Source organism: Sander lucioperca, chromosome 15 (genome assembly GCF_008315115.2).
Source record: "Sander lucioperca isolate FBNREF2018 chromosome 15, SLUC_FBN_1.2, whole genome shotgun sequence".
Classification (NCBI taxonomy): domain Eukaryota; kingdom Metazoa; phylum Chordata; class Actinopteri; order Perciformes; family Percidae; genus Sander; species Sander lucioperca.
This window is the reverse complement of record NC_050187.1, coordinates 28,499,493-28,520,839: the sequence shown is the minus strand read 5'-3', so window position 1 is coordinate 28,520,839 and position 21,347 is coordinate 28,499,493. Positions and strand designations below refer to the sequence as shown.

Here is a 21,347-nt window from a genome sequence, read left to right as displayed (position 1 = left end):
TTACAGGGAGGTGTGTTCAGGTGAATTCTTGTCGTATTGCTATCTTGAGGCAGCGGAAAGTGATCGCGCCACTGACCAAGAAAAACCTGGTCTAAAGTCAATAGCGCAGCATTTTATTGTTATTTTAACAACAATTTAGTAAAATGCGCCTAGGCTTATGCACAGCGTGCACACTATGCTTGTTACACACAGACGGGGAAGCGCAGCAGACATGCAAAAGATTACAAATAAAAATATTACGGTGCAAATTCACCATCATAATAGCAATGCGCCAAGGTACAAACGCGCCTGGCTTTTAAAGGGAATGGGAGATGACACTCTGATTGGTTTATTGCATGTTACGCCCAAAACACACCTATGAATTAATGAAGACACTAAGCACAACCCTTTTGAACCATGCGCCCGGTGCATGGACCCTTTTTCCCGCCGTCAAACTAGCAAAAGTGGATTTGGACACGCCCTAAACGCACCTGCGCCAGACGCTTCATGCCGTGCGCTTAGATCGTTAAAATAGGGCCTTGAGTGTCTAAATGTTGCTGCAGACCAGAATGAAGTTATAAAGCAGTCAAATCTACAATAAGTGTGATGGAAATGTAAATGTTATGTTGGCAATCAGCTGTTTCAGTACCAAAGAGCTGGTATTGCCTCTGAAAGTTACCTCCTCTTAGGAAATACGCCTGTATGTGTGATAGTGTAGGAGACTGAAGGCCAGTGAGACTTGGTAAATTTCTGTGAAATCGAGGCCCGTCCCAGCCATATATCAACGTAATTAAAGGCTGGTGTAATGACGCAGGGCCTCGGCAGCATGATTTCTGTCTGATCGCCACGCTGCTTCATTAAGACCACTCAAGCTAACGAGCTGTGGCTGTAATAAAGTCCTCCCCCCGGTCTGCCGCAGTGATGAAGGAGCTACCCAAAGCAAGCTGAGCCAAGGCCTGAGATAGAATTATTACTGGAAAGGCTTCAGCTGAGTCACAAAGTCTTACTTTGTGACTGCAGGTGGCCTGGTGATAGGGTCAAGGTGCTTTTTGCAGAAGACTGTCATAGAATAGAAGGTACTATTTCGTACTTCTGGGGATGATAGAAACGTTCAGGTAAGGCATCTAAGCATACTTAAAAGAAGGGTGCTGGCAGGTTCGGTTTCTATTGTGCTGTCTTGTATAACTCGAACCACAGATGCTAAGATAATGTATATGCCGTATTTCTTAGAATAAGTGGCATCAAATAAAGCTGTGTATCCTCAACTAACATAGTCTATGTGTTGTGCAACCACAGTACAAGCTGCAAATTAGCATGAGTGTAAATCATAATTAGTAATTGTCCTTTTCAAGCCAATTTAGCATTGGTCCAAAAATAATTGTTTGAGTATTCAAAGAGGAGATTGCTCATCTTTACTGTAAAGCACCTTATTCAGTCCTTATGTTACTTTAAAAAGTCCATACCTCCATCCATCCATGTCCAGTCACGTCCGGCTGCTCCTGGGGGATCCCGAGGCGTTCCCACGCTGGCCAGAATATTTCAACCCCTTCAGCATGTTGTGGGTGTGCCTTAGGGTGTCCTTCCCATCAGACGTGCCCTGACTACCTCCACAGTCTGGAAAGCTTCTACTGGCATCTAATGTAGTGTGTTTCTGGGTATGCTACTGGATGAGACCAAATATGAACGTGAAACCTTTGTATAAATGAGGCTCGAGTTTGCTGTCCTGAGTGATGAGAGAAATAATGGAAATATGGCAAGAAAGCACCTGTTGAGGAGAAACATGTTGTTGTGATGGCAGTCTTAAATGTTTAGGTTACAGTTATTTGATTGCATAGAATGTCAACTGTACAACAATCACAACACACTTGAAAAGTAGGTTGTAACAGGTTTGATTACACATTTTTAAATACTGGTACAGTATCACACTTAGCTGCTGGAGTGTGAAGTCTCTTACTATGAATGCAGTAATCACATATGTCTGGACTGAAATAGTGTTATCTACTGTACTTTATTGCTGTGTAATGTGGAATTGTTTTTACAGTAAGTCTTTCTATCCAATGGATTAAAAATTTAATTTAAAATTCTCCCAAACTTGTATGTGATAGTTACCTTTATTCAATAAATGAGGAAATATGTATAATAAAGAATGATCATTAATGATTAAAACGTATATTACGGGGCCGGTGAGGTTCTGATTGGCCAGTCATAGCCAAATAATAGTTTTGGGTCAGTAGACTTTGGAATTGAATTTTATGGATATATGTTTGGTTTGTATTGTGTGCATGAGATACCAATATATTTACAGCAACAGAGGAAGTTACCTGAAACTTTTCTTAGCTTGCTCTGATATCAGCTGTGAATAGATTCTATAGGTAAGATCCCCTGTGAACATCAAAACACATCGTTTTTACTCACCACTATTCACAGCATTTCCAATTAGTTGCAGCAGCCCCTGATTTCCCCCAGACTTTCTACTGGTTCATCGAAACGGTTGGCAGTGATTAGTCACACAATACGACATTAACCTGTAAATTAAAATTCCTCCATGCAATTTGATGGGTGATTTAATTCCAGCATCGTGCCATCCCCACGCTCTCTGCATCCTCCCACCCGCCCTCCCTCTGCCCATTTCTCCCTGTCCTCATCCTCCAGACATCTACCCACACTCTCTTGTCTCCCTCTCTTTCTCCATTCGCCGTGGGCTAATCCCATTATGAATTCTTTATATAGCCTTTTCCCTTAATGATCAGTGGGGCCTACTCCAATCCTGATTACTATTGTACACTTAGCACTACATAAAGCAGGGGATTAATATGCCCCGCTAGGATCGTTGCTATGGATCTACTCGTTGCCTTCCGAGGGATGTTGCTGCCGCTTCAATTGGCCATAAATCGCTCTCCCCAATGGCTTCCCACGTACCAGACAGGGCATGGAAGAATAGGGGGTGAATCTCTCTCTCTCTCTCTCTCTCGCTCTCTTTCGTGGTCTCTCCTTCTCTCCCCGGACCCAGACGAAAGTGATCTGCTCTATAATTCATGACCCAGCGTTTTCTCTTTCTTATCCTCTCAAAATGTTTCTCTCTTTCCCAGAGACGCTGTAGTAACCCTCCTCCTCAGTAACCTTTGCCCCGTAAAAAGGTACCGTAAGAGTGGGTGGGCATCATACTGTACACGGACACAGATTGTGAAAGAGAGAGGGGTTTTGAAGATGTAACGTATTCAGAAAAGAGCTGTGTGGTGTCAAACATGAACATGAGGATGGAGGGTGTAATAGGCTCAGCTGTGTTCCTTGGTTTCAGTGAGGAATTATGTGAGTGCTACCAAGCCGTTTCAAAGCAACTGCAGGAGAAGAAAACACTACTGTGAGACCTTATTCTCCATTAGTTTTTTAACTAATAACTAACTAATTAGTTTTTTGAAGAAATATCAAAATGCCTTTTAATTTGGGCATAAAGATGTATAGGTTAGCCCTTTAGATGTCTAGACACAAGTAATTCAAAACAGCTACCTTAGCCCTGTTTAAAATGTATGACTCAGTACATCAGAAATGCAGGTGGTTTGATCTTGAAAAATACGTTCTTTAGAGAAAGGTTGGGAATACTGATGTTGGCAGTTACAGTATTTTGTAAAACTATTTTCACCTCTCTCAGAGGGAGAATGAATCATCCCAGAATGAAACTCTTTATAGGGGAAGAAACAGAGAAAACAGTGGAAGGAGGCAAAATACAAATGGGGAAAACTGAGAAACCTCCTCAAGCCTTTATGGTGTTCTGTTGGCTCCTGTAGCGGTTGAGGAAGATTTCTCTTTTTCATTTGGCGCAAACGCATCCCTCCTCTTTCTTCTCTGGTTTAAAGTGAGCACTGAAACAATTCAAACAGCGTAGTTTGAGGCAAGGCTCGGTGAGCTCTGGGGACACCTGCTGAGAAACAGCGCGGAACAACTCTTTTTGATTCTTGTTTCTTTGTAGTTACAGTCTACCCTGTAAGTATCTTTATCACAGGCCGACTGCATCTTGCTGTTGTCTGCTTTCCCTGTACTTTCCTGTGAACAATTTGGGAAGACCCTATTGCACAGCATTGAGCTCTGTTATTGTTCTGTGAGAAAGAATTCTGATTGCATAATGTTTTTCCATTGTGATTCCACCTTCATTGTGTCCTTCATGGGCTATGTGACACAGTGAGAGTACAGATAGGTATAAAGGTTATGTAAATACTATGATAGCAATCTCATTTCTCCACTTAAAATCATGGTATTCACTACATTTGTGTATGATAAAACCTGGAAGACAAAACAATACGTTGATATGGATAATGGGAATTTTGTAGTTTGCTGTCTGGCCTTCACACACCTAAATTAACCAACAAGGAATGTTTAAAAATGGTGCCTGCTCTCAAGTAATAAATCACGATATTTTTGACCAAAATCTTCGATATCGATATTCAAGGGTTGACAATTGCTTCTTTCCCAAAATATTTACACAATGAGATTTATGATAAATAATCAACAGTAATGTGGATATAAAGATTAAAGGGATACTTCACCGATAAGCATTAAGCTTTGTATCAGTAGAAACCGGTAGTAATTTCGAATGACCGTGCTTCCCTCCCTCATGTCCCCCGGAGATGAGAGATCTCTGTATTGTGTGTCTGGAAAAAATCTCTGACGCAAAAATCATCATTTTGCATCATCGGAGGCTTTTTTGGTCAGAGGCTATAGACTATAGCCGGTAGCAGCTAGTTCTGCATGTTTTCAACCCGCCCGTAGGGGGTGGGACCTCACTCCCAGAATTTCCAAATAGTGTCAGCCATCTTGAAGCTAAGCTAACAGGCTATTGCTCTGTGGAGAAAGCTGAGTAATTAATTCATACTTTAGTAGGCTAACCACGATGGCGGAAGGTAGTTTTGAAGATGATATGGCAGAAGGGGATTTTGAAGATCTGGTGCTCGAATCCGATGCTCGTGGCTACCTGTACGAGCCGCAATACAGAGGCGGCCGGAGGAGCTGCTGCAGTAGAATGTAAAATGTTTGACAACACAAGGGTTAAATACATATTTGTCTTTCCAGCGGTGAAATATCCCTTTAAGTGGGTAAAGGCAAATAATAAAACAGCTGGAACAGTCTGGTAGGTCCAGAAAATGACATCACTTTACTGTAATGCAGCTCGTAAAACCAGGAAAAGACAACACTTATGCCATATTACGATATTACAATTTCCAAAATCTAAGACGATATCTAGTCACATATCACGATATCAATATAATATCGATATATTGCCCAGCCCTACTCTCAAATGCTTTATGTGTTGATAAAATACTGTAAAGCCAGGTTTATTCTTGACGCAAGTAATGAACGGGACTCAGTAGTATGCTTTTGTAAATATTAATATTAATTATGAATCTGCAGCAGGTACTATAGTTGACAACTGACAGAAAGCAACAATTTAAAGTGGTGGAAGCAAATGCGTGCGTTATTTTCTGTTTCAGTTGCTTAAAGCTGTCCCTAATGTTAGCTTTAATCAGTGTTCTAAAAAGCTCTCTAGCAACAAAACCTTTCACATGAAACTGGCGCCCGTCGTCACATTAGTGAATTTACTGTATTTTCACATTCATGTCCATAACATTTGATACGTGAATCAGTTCCTGAGACTTTTTTTATGCTTCATGCAACCTTTGGTTCTTCTTAGCTGGCACCTTCAACGCCCCTCGTCTTCCTTCTCCCAGCGGTGAGATTGGCTTACTTGGTGTAGTAGTGGAATCACCCAAGGTACATTAGCTCTAGAGCCATAGCTAAAGCAGCCTCTGTGTGTGACCGTCTGGCTGCCTCTCTCTGACACGCCAGGTCACATGTTCAAAAGAGATGGATGTCCATTATGAAGTGAATGAACGTGAATACGAAAGACAGGTTTCGAATGCACATGTGCTATATTCTATTTGATCTACTGTATCAAGTTCTGTACTGTAGATAACTGTAAACAGCTGTTGATCTGGTGAATTTAGTTACATGTATGAAAATTACAAGTTCATGTAACATTTAAAAAAAATCTTTAGACCCCATGATATACAGTTTTGTTTTTGTTGGAAGATAGACTTTCTGTAGGTTTCTTTTTAGTAATTGTCGCTCTCACGGCTTGTGTTAACCACAAGCTTCTCTTTATTCCAAAACAAAAAGTGTTTTGTAAATGCTATGAAATGTAAAACATATTCATCCCTGGGCATCACAGAATATTTCCCTGGAAAGTTGGCTGAATCACTATTATATTAATTATAAATTAAATGTAGCCAAGTTGATACTATATTTTTTATAAAAAGGTTGTGGATTATTACTTTGAACCGGATATTTCTTCAAAGCACAAAAGCTCAACATGCACTTCACTCAGTTTGGCCTCCTGTCCCTCCAGCTTCTCTGCCTCCACCCACTCCTACAGCATCTCCGTACCTCACAACCTGAATGTCAAGCCTCATTACCCCCCGTGGGTGTGACGTAGTGTGGTGACTCCAGCGCAAGACTGTGAGACCCTAAAGTTGTGGTTATACAGTATTTGTAACACCCCATAACACACACACACACACACACACACACACACACACACACACACACACACACACACACAGGCGCACAAACACACTTTCACACACTGTCATCCTGTCCAGGTCCACCACCTGCCCTGGCCTGCACTGCTTTTCCCCCAGCCAAGGAAGCTCATGCCTGGGCACTCTGGGCAGCGGCCCAGCCTTTCACATCCAGGTCCAGGGCCAAGAGACAGGGGCCAACAGCTGGCGGTATGCAGAAGGAGCCTGGAGGCTTCCACAGCAGATGAATCACCACGGATTAATATTTAACTCCAGACTCCTGCTCCCCTCTAGCGTCTCTCCTCCCCCCGCTCTCTTCTTACCACCTTCCTTCTCCCTGTATCCATCACACCATCCCCCAGTCCTGCAGGTAAGTTGGCATATGGTCAACAGAGCTATACTGTAAATATGTGATGTGGATGCTCTTTTTCTAATATAAATGCATTTTTCGAGCTTGGTACCCTTGTTTTGGAATTTTTAGAGATTGGAGGCGTCATACAGAGCGGTTGGGTGTCTTATATTCTTGTATAACCAGTAACCCAGTTTACATAGGTTTGTTTTTCTCAAATAATGCTTTCTCACAATTAACAATATCAGCTCCTAACCTTTTTAAATAGTTTTGTTACATTTTAGCCACTTAGAGCACAAATACGTTGCATTATAACAAGCTTCAGGAATTTGCAGATTTGGACAAAAGCAACAAGCCAGTACAATGCCAGGATTGTTTTCCTGGTTAAAAAAAAAAAAAAAAGAGTAGAAATTAAAAGTAGAGCACAGAAGGACAGGGGAGACAGTTCTAACCCGCATTGGGAATATTAGCGAGAAATTGTTAGTGAATGCGAGGTGGATAGTAATGCTGATTTAAAAAAATGTCTATACTCAGAAATGTCTTTTTCAGTGTTATTTTTTTCTGAATGTAAATGAAAAGTATTCAGCTGAAGTGAGACAAAGGCAACGATTGCACACATGCTCTTTTAAGGCAGCAGTTTTATTAGCAGTACTACACCATCGCAGCCTGGGAATCGATGAGTGCTCTGATATTATGCAGGCACACTTTTTAGCAGGTGCTAAAGGCAGGTTGTGGCTGAAGTAGAAAGCATCAGTGCTGGTGCTATAAGCCCAGTAGCATTAGCCACAACCAGAACCAGGCCTGTAATAGCATTCTCAGATGGGATCCGTTAGGATGACTGCATGCCTGCCTCGCTCCTTCAGCTCTGATTTTGTGATTAAAGCACCCGACTGCTTTTCTTCCAGTTTTTTCCTCCAGACTGTCTCTCTCCCCCTCTGTCTCTTCCTCTCTCTATCATAACCTTCTTTCAACCCTCCCTTTTCCATCCCTGCATCTTTCCCTTTTCTGCCTTGCTTACTTTTGTCTCTCTTTATCTGTCTTTGGATCTTTCTATCTTCTCTCTCTCTCTCTCTCTCTCTCTCTCTCTCTCTGTCTCTCTCTCTGTCTCTGCATATATGTTTGTAAAGATATATCTGTCCCCTGTGGTTCCTTCTCATTCGCATGCATGTTCTGTGAGCCTCAGCCATTCGAGTGTACATAAAACCCGCTCTTTATGGCCAGACATAAAAGAGAAAGGAGGCAAAGAGAAAAGAGATAGATTTTCTTCTGTTCCTTAAAGAAGGGACGCTCTAATCTTGCTTGTAACGGATTAACCTTTGAAACACCCCCTTTTCGTTTGGCTTTTTGTTTCGCTTTTGCTCTTCTAACTTTGGACACAAAGGCAATTTTGTCCTGACTAAAAAGGGCAATCTACTGTTATCTGGGTCATGTTGTGACGGTGAATGAAATATATGATTTTGTTCGCCTCTCTTCCAGCTCGCTCTTCGCCCCCCTCATGTCCCTTTATGACTTTGTTCAAGGGGAGCACGGTGGTGCATCGCTGAATAAGTAACCAACCAACGGGCCAGTGGAATTGTGGGAATTCATGGGAATCGCCGTTGGGACGGGGGTTCTCGCAGGACCACTTCCTGTCTGTCTGATTCAGGGACACTCAGGGGTGCTTGAGCTTCCCGCCACGCCATCTCTGACTAGGCCTCAGCGGAAAATTTGTGTCTTTGTATGGGATGGGGCTGAATACACTCAGAGGGGCCAGCAAACTTCGGAGTCCCCATTGTCTTTCACACCGACCAGGGTCCAAATATGAATATGCATATTCATAAGCAAGAGTTCAGTTTTCATGGCCCCCACAACCCCTCCCCCCCCTCTTTATTCATCTTTTTATATTACCCTTCCATCTAATTTTCAATTCCAAATGAAGCGTTCGGCATGTGAAAGGTTATTGTGTCACACCCCTTAAGGTTTTACAATGGTAGAAAAAGAAAAAAAATATAATTACATCCTTTGCCTATGTGATTCTGTGATTAGTATCGGATGATTATTTCTGGAGATTGAACATGTGTGGGTTGATACCACGAGGTGAGTCTCAGTGGGCTTCGGAGAGACAAAAGTACTTAACTACTCAGTTTTTCACGAGGTCAATATGATATTATTTCCTCTGAACTCGTCTCTGTAGTTAAATTGTGAGAGACCAAATCCCACGCTGTCTGGCACAGGGAGCCCTCACTTTCTTGTCAGCACTCATACTAAGTGCAATCACTAACACCCTAATAGATCCTGATCTCTCTCGCTGAATGTGAAATGTGCCCTTACGGTATAAAAAAAAAAAAGCAACGCTTTAATATCTTTTACATGTTTTAGTTGAGCGTGGAGGATTGGAGCAAGCGCATGCTACTCAGTGAAAATCAATGGCGCTGTTACTAATCATAAGTAGCGTCTTCTCCACCGAGTGATGAGAAGCTGCTGGATAGGCCCTCATCGCTTGAAGGGATACAGTTACATGTGAAGACAAGACACGTCAAACTTACACAGCGCAGACAACTTTGGGGAGTCGTTAGATCTTTTCACCCGTGGCGAGCATGTAGATGGATATCAGAGGACGGTGGGGAGGAACATCTTGTTGAATTTTATTTTAACACTCAAAGCCACTTCAAAACACGTCCTTAAATATTATTTTAGGGAGTTCCTTCTTCATAAAATATGACAAGAACAATTGAAGGGAAGATCGAAGGACAGAATTTATACTCTGGATACATAAGCATAACATGTACAAGAATGTATGTATCTTTGTCTGTTGATCCACCTGAACCCAGTGTATTGCTTTTTCCTTTGATCATCTGAATGCTGACTACATCCATGAATGAGTGTAAAGGGGACAATTGAGTATGAGTGCTTGTAGAGATCAGATTACTGTATTGTGATATCTTTACGGACAAAATGGACTTGACGAGCATGGGATGAGTGTGCGAGGTCCAGTGTTGGGGAGTAACTAGTTGCATGTAACAACGTTATGTAATTTAATCAGAAAATAAAGGTAACTGTTATTTGTTACAGCTATTGGGTAAAAATGTGCAATTAAATTACAGCTACCTATGAATATGTTTTATGATTACATTGGGGGTTACATCTAAATATTTTCTGTAAAAAGCTAGGCTATATGTTGAATAATAATAATTTTTATGTGCATGTGAATGTTTTCTTTTGCCATTTCCAGCCACGGCTGCCGTTTAGTAAAGTTGGATGCTATTCTGATGCTTTCGATTGGTTCTCCTGTTTGAATTTGCAGCGCCACCTGTCTGACAGTTAAATTGCCTCTGAAGCTGTCTGAGAGTTGCCACTATGGATAAAAACATAAAAAAAAAAAAATTTCATTTAGAAATCTGAGAAGGGTTTGAACATAACTGCAATGCAAAGAATGTTTGCCAGCGGTCGTCGAAAATGACGATGTCCAACCTCAGGAAACATCTGCAGGTATGCAAGTTAAGTTAGCCTACTGTATCTGCAAGCAGTCATATTAAAAGTCACGTATTATGCTTTTCGTGTTTTCTGTCATATCTACAATGTTACAATGTATTTTCATGTTAAATAATGATAAACGTATTTTAGACAAATCCCTGTGAGCTAAAACGTTCAGAACTGTTCTGAACACTCCGGTTTCAACAGTTTTTTCTACTCTCGGCTAAGTGTTACGCAACTCTAAGCCGGCCTTCTATGATTGGTCATCTGCTCCAAGTAGGCAGGACTGGAGTGTTTTGTTTTGAAGCCACTGCGGTGTTAACATTGTCCCATGTACCTACATGCAGTAAACAATGTCACCTTGGCTGCCGGTGTCGTTAAATTCTCCCCAATTCTGGGTCACATTACTCCTGAAAATGTTTCTGTTAGTAGTATTTGGTTTAAGAGCCTTTATTTGCCTGTAGAAATTGCTGCTATATTCTATTAGTGTCAATTGCTAACTAAAGTAGCTACATGGCTAACGGCAGTAAACAATGTTATCTTGGCTACCAATGTTGTTAAATTCTCCCCAATTCCGGGTCGCATTATTGCTGAATCATGTCCAGTTGGGTAGTGTTTGGTTGAGAAGCCTTTATCTGCGATTTTTGACGGTAGAAAGTGCTGCTTCATTCCACTACGAACTAACGTTAGCATACTGCTAACTATTAAGTAGCTACATGCTAACTCAACATAGCTTTAATCTCTGACACTGCTGGTCATTTCTCCCCAAATTCCGGTCACTTTACTGCTGGGACATGTCCGGTTGTGTAATATTTGGTTTAGAAGCCTTTATTGGTGATTTTCACCTGCTATATACTCCGTTGCAGTAGCTCCAGCTTCAACTAGCTAGTGAAACACGGAACGGAGGCTCCAGAGATTCCAGGAAGCGCGCTGGCCAATCAGAGCAGACTGGGCTTTTTCGGGAGGAGAGATTAAAGAGACAGGCATTCCTTCAGAGCGTCTCATACACAGGGTGAATACAGGTGCAGCAGCCATGGGCAGTATGAGAAAAATTAAGTGTTTTTTAACATTAAAGCATGTAAACATGTTCTAGTACAAACACAAAATGCAAGTATTATCCTGAAAATGCTATATAATAGTTGCCCTTTAAATAAAGACATGCTTACCTTCCGTGTGACACGGCTTCTAACGTGTATTGAAGACGTATTTTAGTACCATATTTTGCTTGGTGCATAACCAGTAGTTTATATTTAATCACCATTCATAAGAAGTAAGCTATGCTAGCATTAGAAATTTAGAAAAGAAATCAAAAATGATATGTCATTAATTGTAATAAGTTATACTACTTTGATAAAGTAATTGAAATTGTTACACTGCTATTACATTTTAAATTGGGTAACTTCTAATCAGTAACCTGTTACATTTCCAAAGTAACCATCCCAACACTGGTGAGGTGTCACCCTGCCTCCCTGTGTCTGATCCACACACAGTGACAACAGCCTTCTGTGGGTGGGGGCCGACATCGGTGTGTGTGTGTGTGTGTGACACTGGAAATCTGGACGTGATCATTACCAAGGCCTGGACTCAAGGCCATTAGCTACACTCCCCCTCCGGTGAATTATGGGTCGTCTGTCACAGGGGCACTGTGTCCGAGACCTGTCATGGTGGAAGATGAAGGGGTCCTTGCACTCTCCAATGAGCCGTCCGTAGAGATGCCTGCGACAAACGACCCATGAGCAGAGACACACCTTTCATCAGTGAGAGCGATGAGAGCAATGGGACAACTGTGTGTGTGTGTGTGTGTGGGTCTGTGTGTACGGAGGCAGTGTGTGTTTTTGACCTGACCCTTTAAATACCCTTCCCCCTTCTCCTGCAATCCATATTTTTCATCTTTCTTAAAGGCAGAAAGGCCTTGGGATTGCTCAGAACATTGCTTTTGCTCCCTGCTGACAAAAATGTAATCAGGCACCTCTGTCTAATTTAAGAGCGCAGTATCGGTGATTCATACGGCACAAGTCCTCATTATATCGCTCCTGTACTGAGAATAAGAAGGATGCAGATAATGGACTGGCCTGACTGTATGCACAAAGAGTCCTGAGTGTAAATATAAATGGGGTGGACAGAGTAACAGAAATGCCTGGCAGTATAATATAATCTCAGCCAAGTGTCTTTAGGAATTACTCCCATATTGGATGATTCCACTCCGCACAATTTATGTCAAGTGCCAACATCCCATGCCAATGCAGGAAGAAGTTAGTCTGGCTATCACCAGACCAAGCTCAATCTTTTAAGATTGAACATTAGTCTGGGGAGTCTGCTCTGTATTTTTTACTGCACAAGAGGTGTGATCAACGGGCATATAGTTCAAATGACTGTACGCAATTGGATAGTCCTTCAACCAATCAGACCAACGATATGGGTGACGGACTTTGCAGAGCGAGGCAGAGCGAAAGCCGGTCGGTAGTTAAAAAAAAAAAAAAAAAAAAAAAAAGAAAAAGCCAGTCGGTAGTAAGGCAAACACATCCTTCTTTTGTAGGAATTGTTCCAGGGCAAGTTTCTGTTCCGTTTTCAGAGAAGGCCTTTGAAATCTTTTAAAACAGCAGCGACAGCGGCATCAACGGGTTGCTGCGCTTCGGTGGCCGTCATGTTGAATGTAAACAAAAAGCTGCTTGCCTTCGCTTCCCTATCGTCATCGTGTTGAACCCGCCAATAGCATGCCAGGTGGATAAGCCAGTTTGTGATTGGTTCCCGCAAATGTGTAACTGAAGCAGTATAGATAAACGTACAGGTTTCCAGCCTAAGCTGCACGGCAAAATCAGATCGCCGGCAGATTGGGCTGGGGCGTCAGAGTGGTGGAGGGGCGTCGGGAGTTTGCATCCCGTCTCAAACCTGCAGTCAACATTTGCTTTTTTATTAACCAAAATCACAATCTTTTCCTAAATGTAGCCAATTGTTTTTAGTTACCTAATCATAAACATATAGTTAAACCTTAACTACCATAGTTTATTTGCCAAAACCACAATCTTTCCCCAACCCTAATCACAGTTGCAATGCACAGATATTGTAGACAGACAATTTAGTATTTTTTTGGCATTAGATGTTGGTATTAAACATAATCTGGCGTTTTGCAGAATTGTCATTGATATTCTTGTATGGTGATAGGATTGTATAATATAATTCCTTGAACAGCAAAGACTACCTTAGCTTATAATGTGCTTAAAATGATGTGTGCCTTTCCTCTAGAATAATTTCTGAAACCCTAGTTTGTCGTGGTATTGGATTGCAATACATGGTATTCCTGTACCTTTGTCCACCCCCTGTGTACAGTAAATACGGTTTGTAGGAGTATGTATTTGTTGCAGGATAAAAGATGTCTTTTGAAGAACAAGGTAAAGAAAATAAAAATATGCAAGTCACAATTACCTTTTTTTAATGTTGGCGTTTAGCAACAAAAAGGCCAAGCTGATGCTTGCTCAGAACATTTTCTTGCTCCTTGCTGACAAAAATGTAATCCGGCCCCTCTAAAAGATTCCACTACTTGTTTTGTTCCAATGCTTTCCCTTCTGTATAAAACTGGTTGTAATAGTTATAATTAATGCAAGTCGTGTACAGTTTGGTCTGGTGGGGGTGTAAATAGCTGCATAGCTTTATGACGTTGTTGTCGCCAATTAGTTTCTGTATTTGATTAATTTTATTTTAATTTAATGAATGATTTCTTCCTCCAGAATAGATGAGTGACATTTCAGTGATATAATTTAATGTAAGTCCTCTCTGCCATGTGTCCTTGATTTAGGTACTCGTGCTTCCAGCTTAATGATGATGTTTCAAGACAAATCCATGCTCATTTACTACATAAAACATATTTTGTCATGCTACTTACTGTGGCAACTGATTTCAGGAAACTACTAGACCCCAGATGTATGGGAACATGATTCATAAATTTATTTTGTACAGTCTCTGAATACACACAGTAATTACACCCTGAGTCAAAGCAAACAACAACTACGGCACGTGTACCCCACTGAAGGCCGGCGACGCACGTGACTCACCGGTGCCTGAATATATATATCAGTTTATTTACAAACGTATCCTGCATGCATATAAATAAACATGACTCTTTTATTATTTTCTGTCTTAATACATGTTCTGAGCCAATAAGTAAAAAGGCATGTATGTGTTCATGGCGGTCGTGTGTGATGTAATAATTTATTTACATATTCCAGGTATCATTTTTCTACGTGTCCATCGGAACAGAGTAAAAATATTCCCCCGTGCGGTTTGGGGCTTCTCAGAATATGCAGCAGGAACTCACGGCAAGAGGAAGTGGCCCTAACTAATACACTTATTTGGAAAAGAGCGGCTAGCCTCCCCCCCCCTTCTCGTTTGGCAGGGGACTCTACTATTGCACTGGTTTCTATTAGGATTCACTGACTCTCCAACCCTGTTTCTGTTGGTCTCTCTCATTCCATCTCTCTTTTTCTCATTTTCCCCCCCCTTGTGTCATACAGCTTGACATTTCCTTCAAAACTGAGGTTGAGTCTACAGTCATCCCTTCTTGGTCATCCTTTTCCTTTCAATCAGTCTTTCCAGTTTCTAACCGCTCCCTCCATCTTTCTCCACCCCTCCACCCTCTTCCTAACTTCCCCTCTGTCTCATTTCATTCTTCATTCACTTCTCCTGCACCTCCTTTCTCCTTCTCTGTAGCGGTCATGTGTAGACGGTACTAAAGTATGCTCCAGGCTGAAAAGTAGGCCAGGATTACTCTTGCTGGCTTGTCCCCAGTGAAGCGTGTGTGTGTGTGTGTGTGTGTGTGTGTGTGTGTGTGTAGGCCTGTGAGGGAGTGGGCATACAGGCTGGGCAGTCAAGAGTAGAGCTGGGCATATGGAGCGTCAGTATTGAGCCAGCAGGTATTTTTTAGCGTCTGCTCTCTCCTCTTTGTTTAATATTTCTCTGCTTTTTGGCGTCCTGGCCAGTTTTCAGATTACGTTATGTGCTTACATAATTGCAAAAGGGTTCTCCAATGTTTTCTCAGTTGGCCTTTTAAAATGATATCAGATTAGTAAACAGAATGTGCCTTTGGAACATTGGATGAATGGTTGCTGATAATGGGCAATGTAGATATTGCATTAAAGATCAGCCACTTTCTACAACAGTCGAGAACCCTTTTGCAGTCTAGTTTTTTTTATTTATATATATATATATATACTAGATAACTAGATTTGAATAAAACAGGTGAATACAAATTAGTCAGTTACAGTGCCATGGGAGATATGAAAGAGTAGTCCAGAATTTAATGTAATAAAATGCCGACCTCGGCTCTAGGGTAAGAGGACAACCGCCTGACGCTCTGACAACAGGCTTCATTCTTTAGGCAGATACTATGTGATCTATAATGATTACACACACACACACACACACACACACCAACCAACCCACAGAGCGGCCCTTATTTTCAATCCTCATCGCCTCAAACTTAAATGTTCTCTTAATTAGGTTGTAGAGCAGTGCTTGGCTGGAGGGAAGACGTGTATGTACAGTAAATGTGCAAATGTGTTGTGTGTATGCAAATCTGTGTATGCATATCCATACAAGTATGTGTGTATAAAGAAGGGCTGTATACATGTTTGTTTTTTAATCACTTCTGTGTATTGCATGGTATGCCTGGAGGAAGTGGAGCTCTGATGTGTGAGCACCAGTAGCTCTATAGAGAGCGATGCATGCCAAAACCCAAATTTCCCTGTACAGTCTGACACTCTCCACTCCCCCCATCCTGAACATTATCTTCCCTAGATAGCATCATACTGTACTACCGTTCTCTCAAATTTGTCTTGACTTGCTTTTGTCCACTAGCCTTCTATAATACACTGCTTTTCATTTTCAGCTTGGCATACCTTTAACTGGCTTTTGTTGCTCTTCTTGAGAGTAAACATGCCACTTTTTTGTTTTTTTATGAGCCATACAGGATGCTGGATTGTGTACATTTTAAAACTGAAAACCTTTTTCCAACATTCTATGTCAGTTTTTGTCTGTGCCTTTCTGTGTTCAAACCTAAAGCCCCCCTGTTGGTCAGACACAGGCTTTTCCGTTTTGTGTAGGCTATTTTGGGGTTACCCTTTGCTTTGGGCTTGGAGTTAGTGGTAGGGCTGTGTATTAGCAAGAATCTGGCGATACAATACGTATCACGATACATGGGTCACGATTCAATATATTGCAATATATTTCGATACTGGGCATAAGCGATATATTGGGATTTTTTTAAAGTATAATTTTAGAAAAACATTTAAAAAAAGACATGATGTTCATAGAAGTCAAAGAAGTTTACTTTAGGTAAACAATTCAGTACACAGAAAATCAAACTGCCAGTTTGGGATTGTGGTTCACATGTTCTTAGTGAGCTAATTTTTATATGCTAAAGTAGGCCAAAGTTCAGCCATAGCTACAGTGTTAACTTCTAGCAAAAAGTCAGGCACTGCTAGGCACTGTTAGGCAAGGACACTAGTGGTGTGTCTCAGCATAGCCATCTAGCGGTAGGGGGTTTAAACACAACATAAACATGAACCACTGTCTTACATGAATATTGTTGAACGTTAAAAAAAAAGTATTGTATATACTGTATTGATTTTGAAAATCAATACAGTATTGCAAAATAAAATATTGCGATACTCAAGTGTATCGATTTTTTTCTTACACCCCTAGTTAGTGGCCACAGTAAAGTAACTCAGCAACAGCAATGAGGAAAAGAGTAAGACAACATCACAACTAAATGTGGCGAAAAATCATGAAAATCTTCTCTCTTTTTTTCAGAAAAAAAAGCAAGGATTTCCCATTTTGGCGACTACCATCCCACCAAAGCTCCACCAGAGGCAATGGAAGAAGGTTCGGGAGACTTTGATCACTTACACAGAAGCATTTAATAGAATCTCAAATGAGGAGAATTCAGGCAGATGGTACAGTTTAACCACAATCTGTAAATACTGTAGTGCCGTCCACAACTTCTGAAGTTCCTGTCTTCCTGAAGGAGTATTTAAACTCATGCTTCAATATAAACAAAGATATTGTGGGTGCTATATAAACAAGCATTCTTAACCCAAATACCTCAGCACAGACAGAATGTGTTGTGTTTACTTCCTCCATGAACTTGGCAGGATTAGGCAGCACTGTGTTATCATGCTGCTGTTACATCTCCCGTCATCTATAGAGACACAGAGTTGAAGTACTACTCTGCCTGGAAAGGTAAAAAGGAGACTAGGGGTCTCTCAACCAAAACAATGGATTGTAAACACAGACATTTGATGACGTTGGGAAGTTGCGTGGAATTATGGGAGTTGTAGTTTTTATTGTTAAACACATTGCTGGGTAGAATGCATCTGTTCACGGGCGAGTGCACCCATTCAAGTTTATTCACGTTACGTTTAGTAACATTTATTCATGTCATTCTAAGAACATAGCTGCATTGTCCCCAACATAATTACGTTATTGATTTGATCTGTATTGGTAGCTAGGTGACCAGTTAGCTAGTGAGCCAGCAAGCTAACATTAGCCAGCAGCGCAGCAGCAGAACATCTCCAAGCTGCCCAGAACGAACTCCCCCTTCACGTTTCTGTAATCTGAACTATTCTTTTTGGTGCTTAGCCCACCTTTTGTCGGGTTAATTTAGCTAACTGTAAAGACAGCTAAACGTGAAGGGGGGAGAATTTCGGCAGGGAGGAGATTTTTGGCACAAACACCGGTAGCGCTAACGGAGACGCAGCTAACGTTGTGGATGGCTGCTGTTTTGACTGGATGCCTGGCTCTGACATGGCCTGTTTCCCGACGCTTCATTAAACTGCCGTTAGCATCGTTAGCATCTGGCACTAAAGTTAAGTGCTGGCCAGATAAGGATTGCTGTAATATTGGGTGGCTGTTGGCTGGCTAGGGGCTAACAATAACTAGCTATATATGTCCCGGGGGTGTTGTCAGCACTTATCCCAAATTAAGTGTCTTTGCGCCAGGGTGGAGTGAGGCAGACAGACCAGGGTGTGCTAGCTAGCTGGCTAAATTAGCATTAGATTAGCCGTCTATCTATACATCTTATGTTAACGTTACTAGGGAACTTATTCGTGGGTTAGCCCGGCGCTGCTTTTATCCGTGGTCAAAACAATCATACTAAAAATAACTTTATGAGCATGTTGAACGATGTTGTAACCCTATAATGTTATCCACCAATCATTAGCATTAATGTTAGCTACTTGTCAACCAACACATTGTAGTAACGTTAAACTTGATCGATATTGATATGTATCAACAAATAAGGTTTCTGTTGTATTACTGTGTTGCAAAGTGGCATGTAGTTAATCACAAAATTATGCCTTGTGGCAGAAAAAGCATTATTATGGTTACAAGTATTTTTTACTGTGACATTGTATGATTTACAATTACTCTTGAACATATCACCTGGGTGCTCGTGTTTTGACGGAAGTTACGAGTAACTAGAGGGTGAAAGGTTATATGACGCCACTGACGGGCGACTAAATGAAACGTGACGTGTCTGAAAATAAAATAACAGATTTCTCTGTGTTTGCCATTTGGTGGAAACATTTGGGATAGTGTAAGAACACAACTCAAACAAATATATATAACATAGTATGGTTGTTTTTAGACATTTTAATGCAGAAATGTTACATATTGTACCTTTAATTCACACATGAGTATACAAAAACAGGCTTTACCATGTGGTTAATTCTGACTATTTATTTATTGGATTATCTGAAAACATGCTATATCGTGATATAAATCATTGTTGAGATTTAAAAATGGCCTATATAGGGAAAGAAGATTTTGGCCATATCGCCCAGGCCAAATTGAAATAGCTCAGTCTGTTGCTCTTTGAGAAATGCCTCTATATATTACCCCCAAATCTTTTTTCATACCACCATTGTACATATAGTACAAAGTCATTTCTACACAGTAATTCGGCTCCCTGGTGGAAATATGATTAAAACTTGAAAATGTGGCTCCGTCCAGGTGAAAGTGTTTAACGCAGGGTAACATAGCTGCGCAGGTGAAAGTGTTTAGTGCTGGATAATGCAACCTCTCTTGGCCCCCCCCGCTTTTGCAGCTGCGCATAATTATAGTCTCTCTCTCTCTCTCTCTCACTCTCTCTTTTGATTGCTTCCCTATGTATGTGCAGATTAGCCAGGAAAAAGACATGTTATACTGTATAAAGTACAGTGTGCTCCATTAATCCCTTCACTCTTATAACATCAGCTATGGTTGTCTTTTTGTAATAGCTAATCAAAGAAGTCTTTATCATTTATAGTAACTCGGTATGACAGTAGTTTGTTATTGAAGGTTGCTGGATCAAACCGCTCTGACAATAGTACAGAAGATAAAGATTATGAAACCGAGTGAAACCTCTCATGCATCCTAAAATTTAAGTTAAAGCTTAGAAAACCACAATAAATTACATGATCTACTCATTCCCAGCTATGGCTTTTCGTCTGCTTGCTACAGTAACTGGTCTCTGTGTGTACAATATACACAGATCTGTGTGTATAATAGAGGGTGCAAGGTCAGGAAGGGGGTGGTTCCATCAACCTCCAGCCTGTGGCTTTCTGCTGGCTAATTAACCATCATTTTACCCAGAGCCTGAGCTGCACTGATGGGGGATAAGCTAGCCTTTGACGGGGTAAGGCAAGCGTGGCGGTTCCTAATCAGGGGGCCTGCAAGTGGGGCGGAAAACACCTGTTCTGGGTACAGGTGTACACCCCAGCACATGGCTGCACTCTTTTGCCCCGTCTCCCCCTCCCTTCCCCCAACTCTTTCTCTTTCTCTCACTCTCCATCTCCTTTTACACACTTTCTGACTCACATTCCTGCACTCTGTTTGACTCTTTTGTATTCTTTTTGCTTCTTCTACATGCATGGAGTAACCCAGTTGATGGCCAGTGTTAAAGGAAAAATCCTCCCTAAAACACTGTTTTAAAACAGCTGTTGATAAAGAGTGTCTGTATTTTTGTACCTATTTTGTGGTGTTTTTCCTATTCTGGTTAAGAGGCTAAACTTACACAACCTCATGTTGTGATATTTTCAGTAGAAAAAAACTTAAGCAATGTGAAAAATCAACTGTAATCATTAGTTTTTGGGAATCAGCCATACAATAAGAGACCAATTTCTAACCCCAGTGTAGTCTTATCAAACCATAACATTTAAAGATATTTATAAAGAAATGTTATGTTGTTATATAAAAACAATTAAATAATTCTTTTTTTTAAGTTTTCTTTGGTCCGGCTTTATTCTTTATCCCTTAAATCATCTTATGGCTCCTCATTGTTATCCATTGGTGTCCTGACTCCCAGATTAAGAACCACTGCATAAAGCAACAACTACATGATGTTCTTATCCAGAGCAGTTTACCCTGAGTGAAACGGTAAAAAGTTTTCTTCTGAAAGGCATAAAAACAAGATTAGCAAAATACATTTAAGGTATATAAAATCAGGAATGACAATAAAGAGAAAATGGGTTGAATAATGAAAGCAACAAATCAGACTTATGTTGCTTTGGTCAGGGTCAATACTCCATCAAACTGTTTGTGGATGAAATGAATGGCCAAAATTGATCCAGAGTATCAGCAAATTGATGTGTTGGTCAAGCTGTAATGATCAAAATAATGAAAACAACAACAAGGTTTACTGCATGTTAGGCTCTGCTAATGTTGAGTTTATAACTAATATACTTGTATAATACTGTATTTCTTGAAAAAGTCTTTGGAATGAGGGCGTAATGTAAGTCGTGATATTCCTGATGTATTCAGAGTCCTGTTGACAAGGCATTAGTATTTTCAGAAAAGGTGTATACTTGCACGTCTGCACCGTCTCTTCCATCCTGAATTTCCTTCCTCTCCTCTTTTGTCTTCATTGGAAACATCCTGCATCTTGCTTTTCACTGAAGGAAGCAGTGCATGGATAATATGGTTACACTGTTACTGATGCATAAAGCTGCGTGTCTGGTTCTTGTCAA

At 40.9% G+C, this 21,347-nt stretch overlaps 1 long non-coding RNA gene across 2 annotated transcripts in view; it reads left to right on the top strand.

The window, feature by feature from the left end:
• LOC116061800 overlaps positions 1-21,347 on the top strand; it is an 86,778-nt gene that overhangs the window by 53,381 nt on the left and 12,050 nt on the right. For both annotated transcript variants that reach the window (XR_004107813.2, XR_004107814.2), the window contains one exon: positions 6,630-6,918. This is a non-coding gene — a long non-coding RNA (uncharacterized LOC116061800). The remainder of the gene's footprint in view (positions 1-6,629; positions 6,919-21,347) is intronic.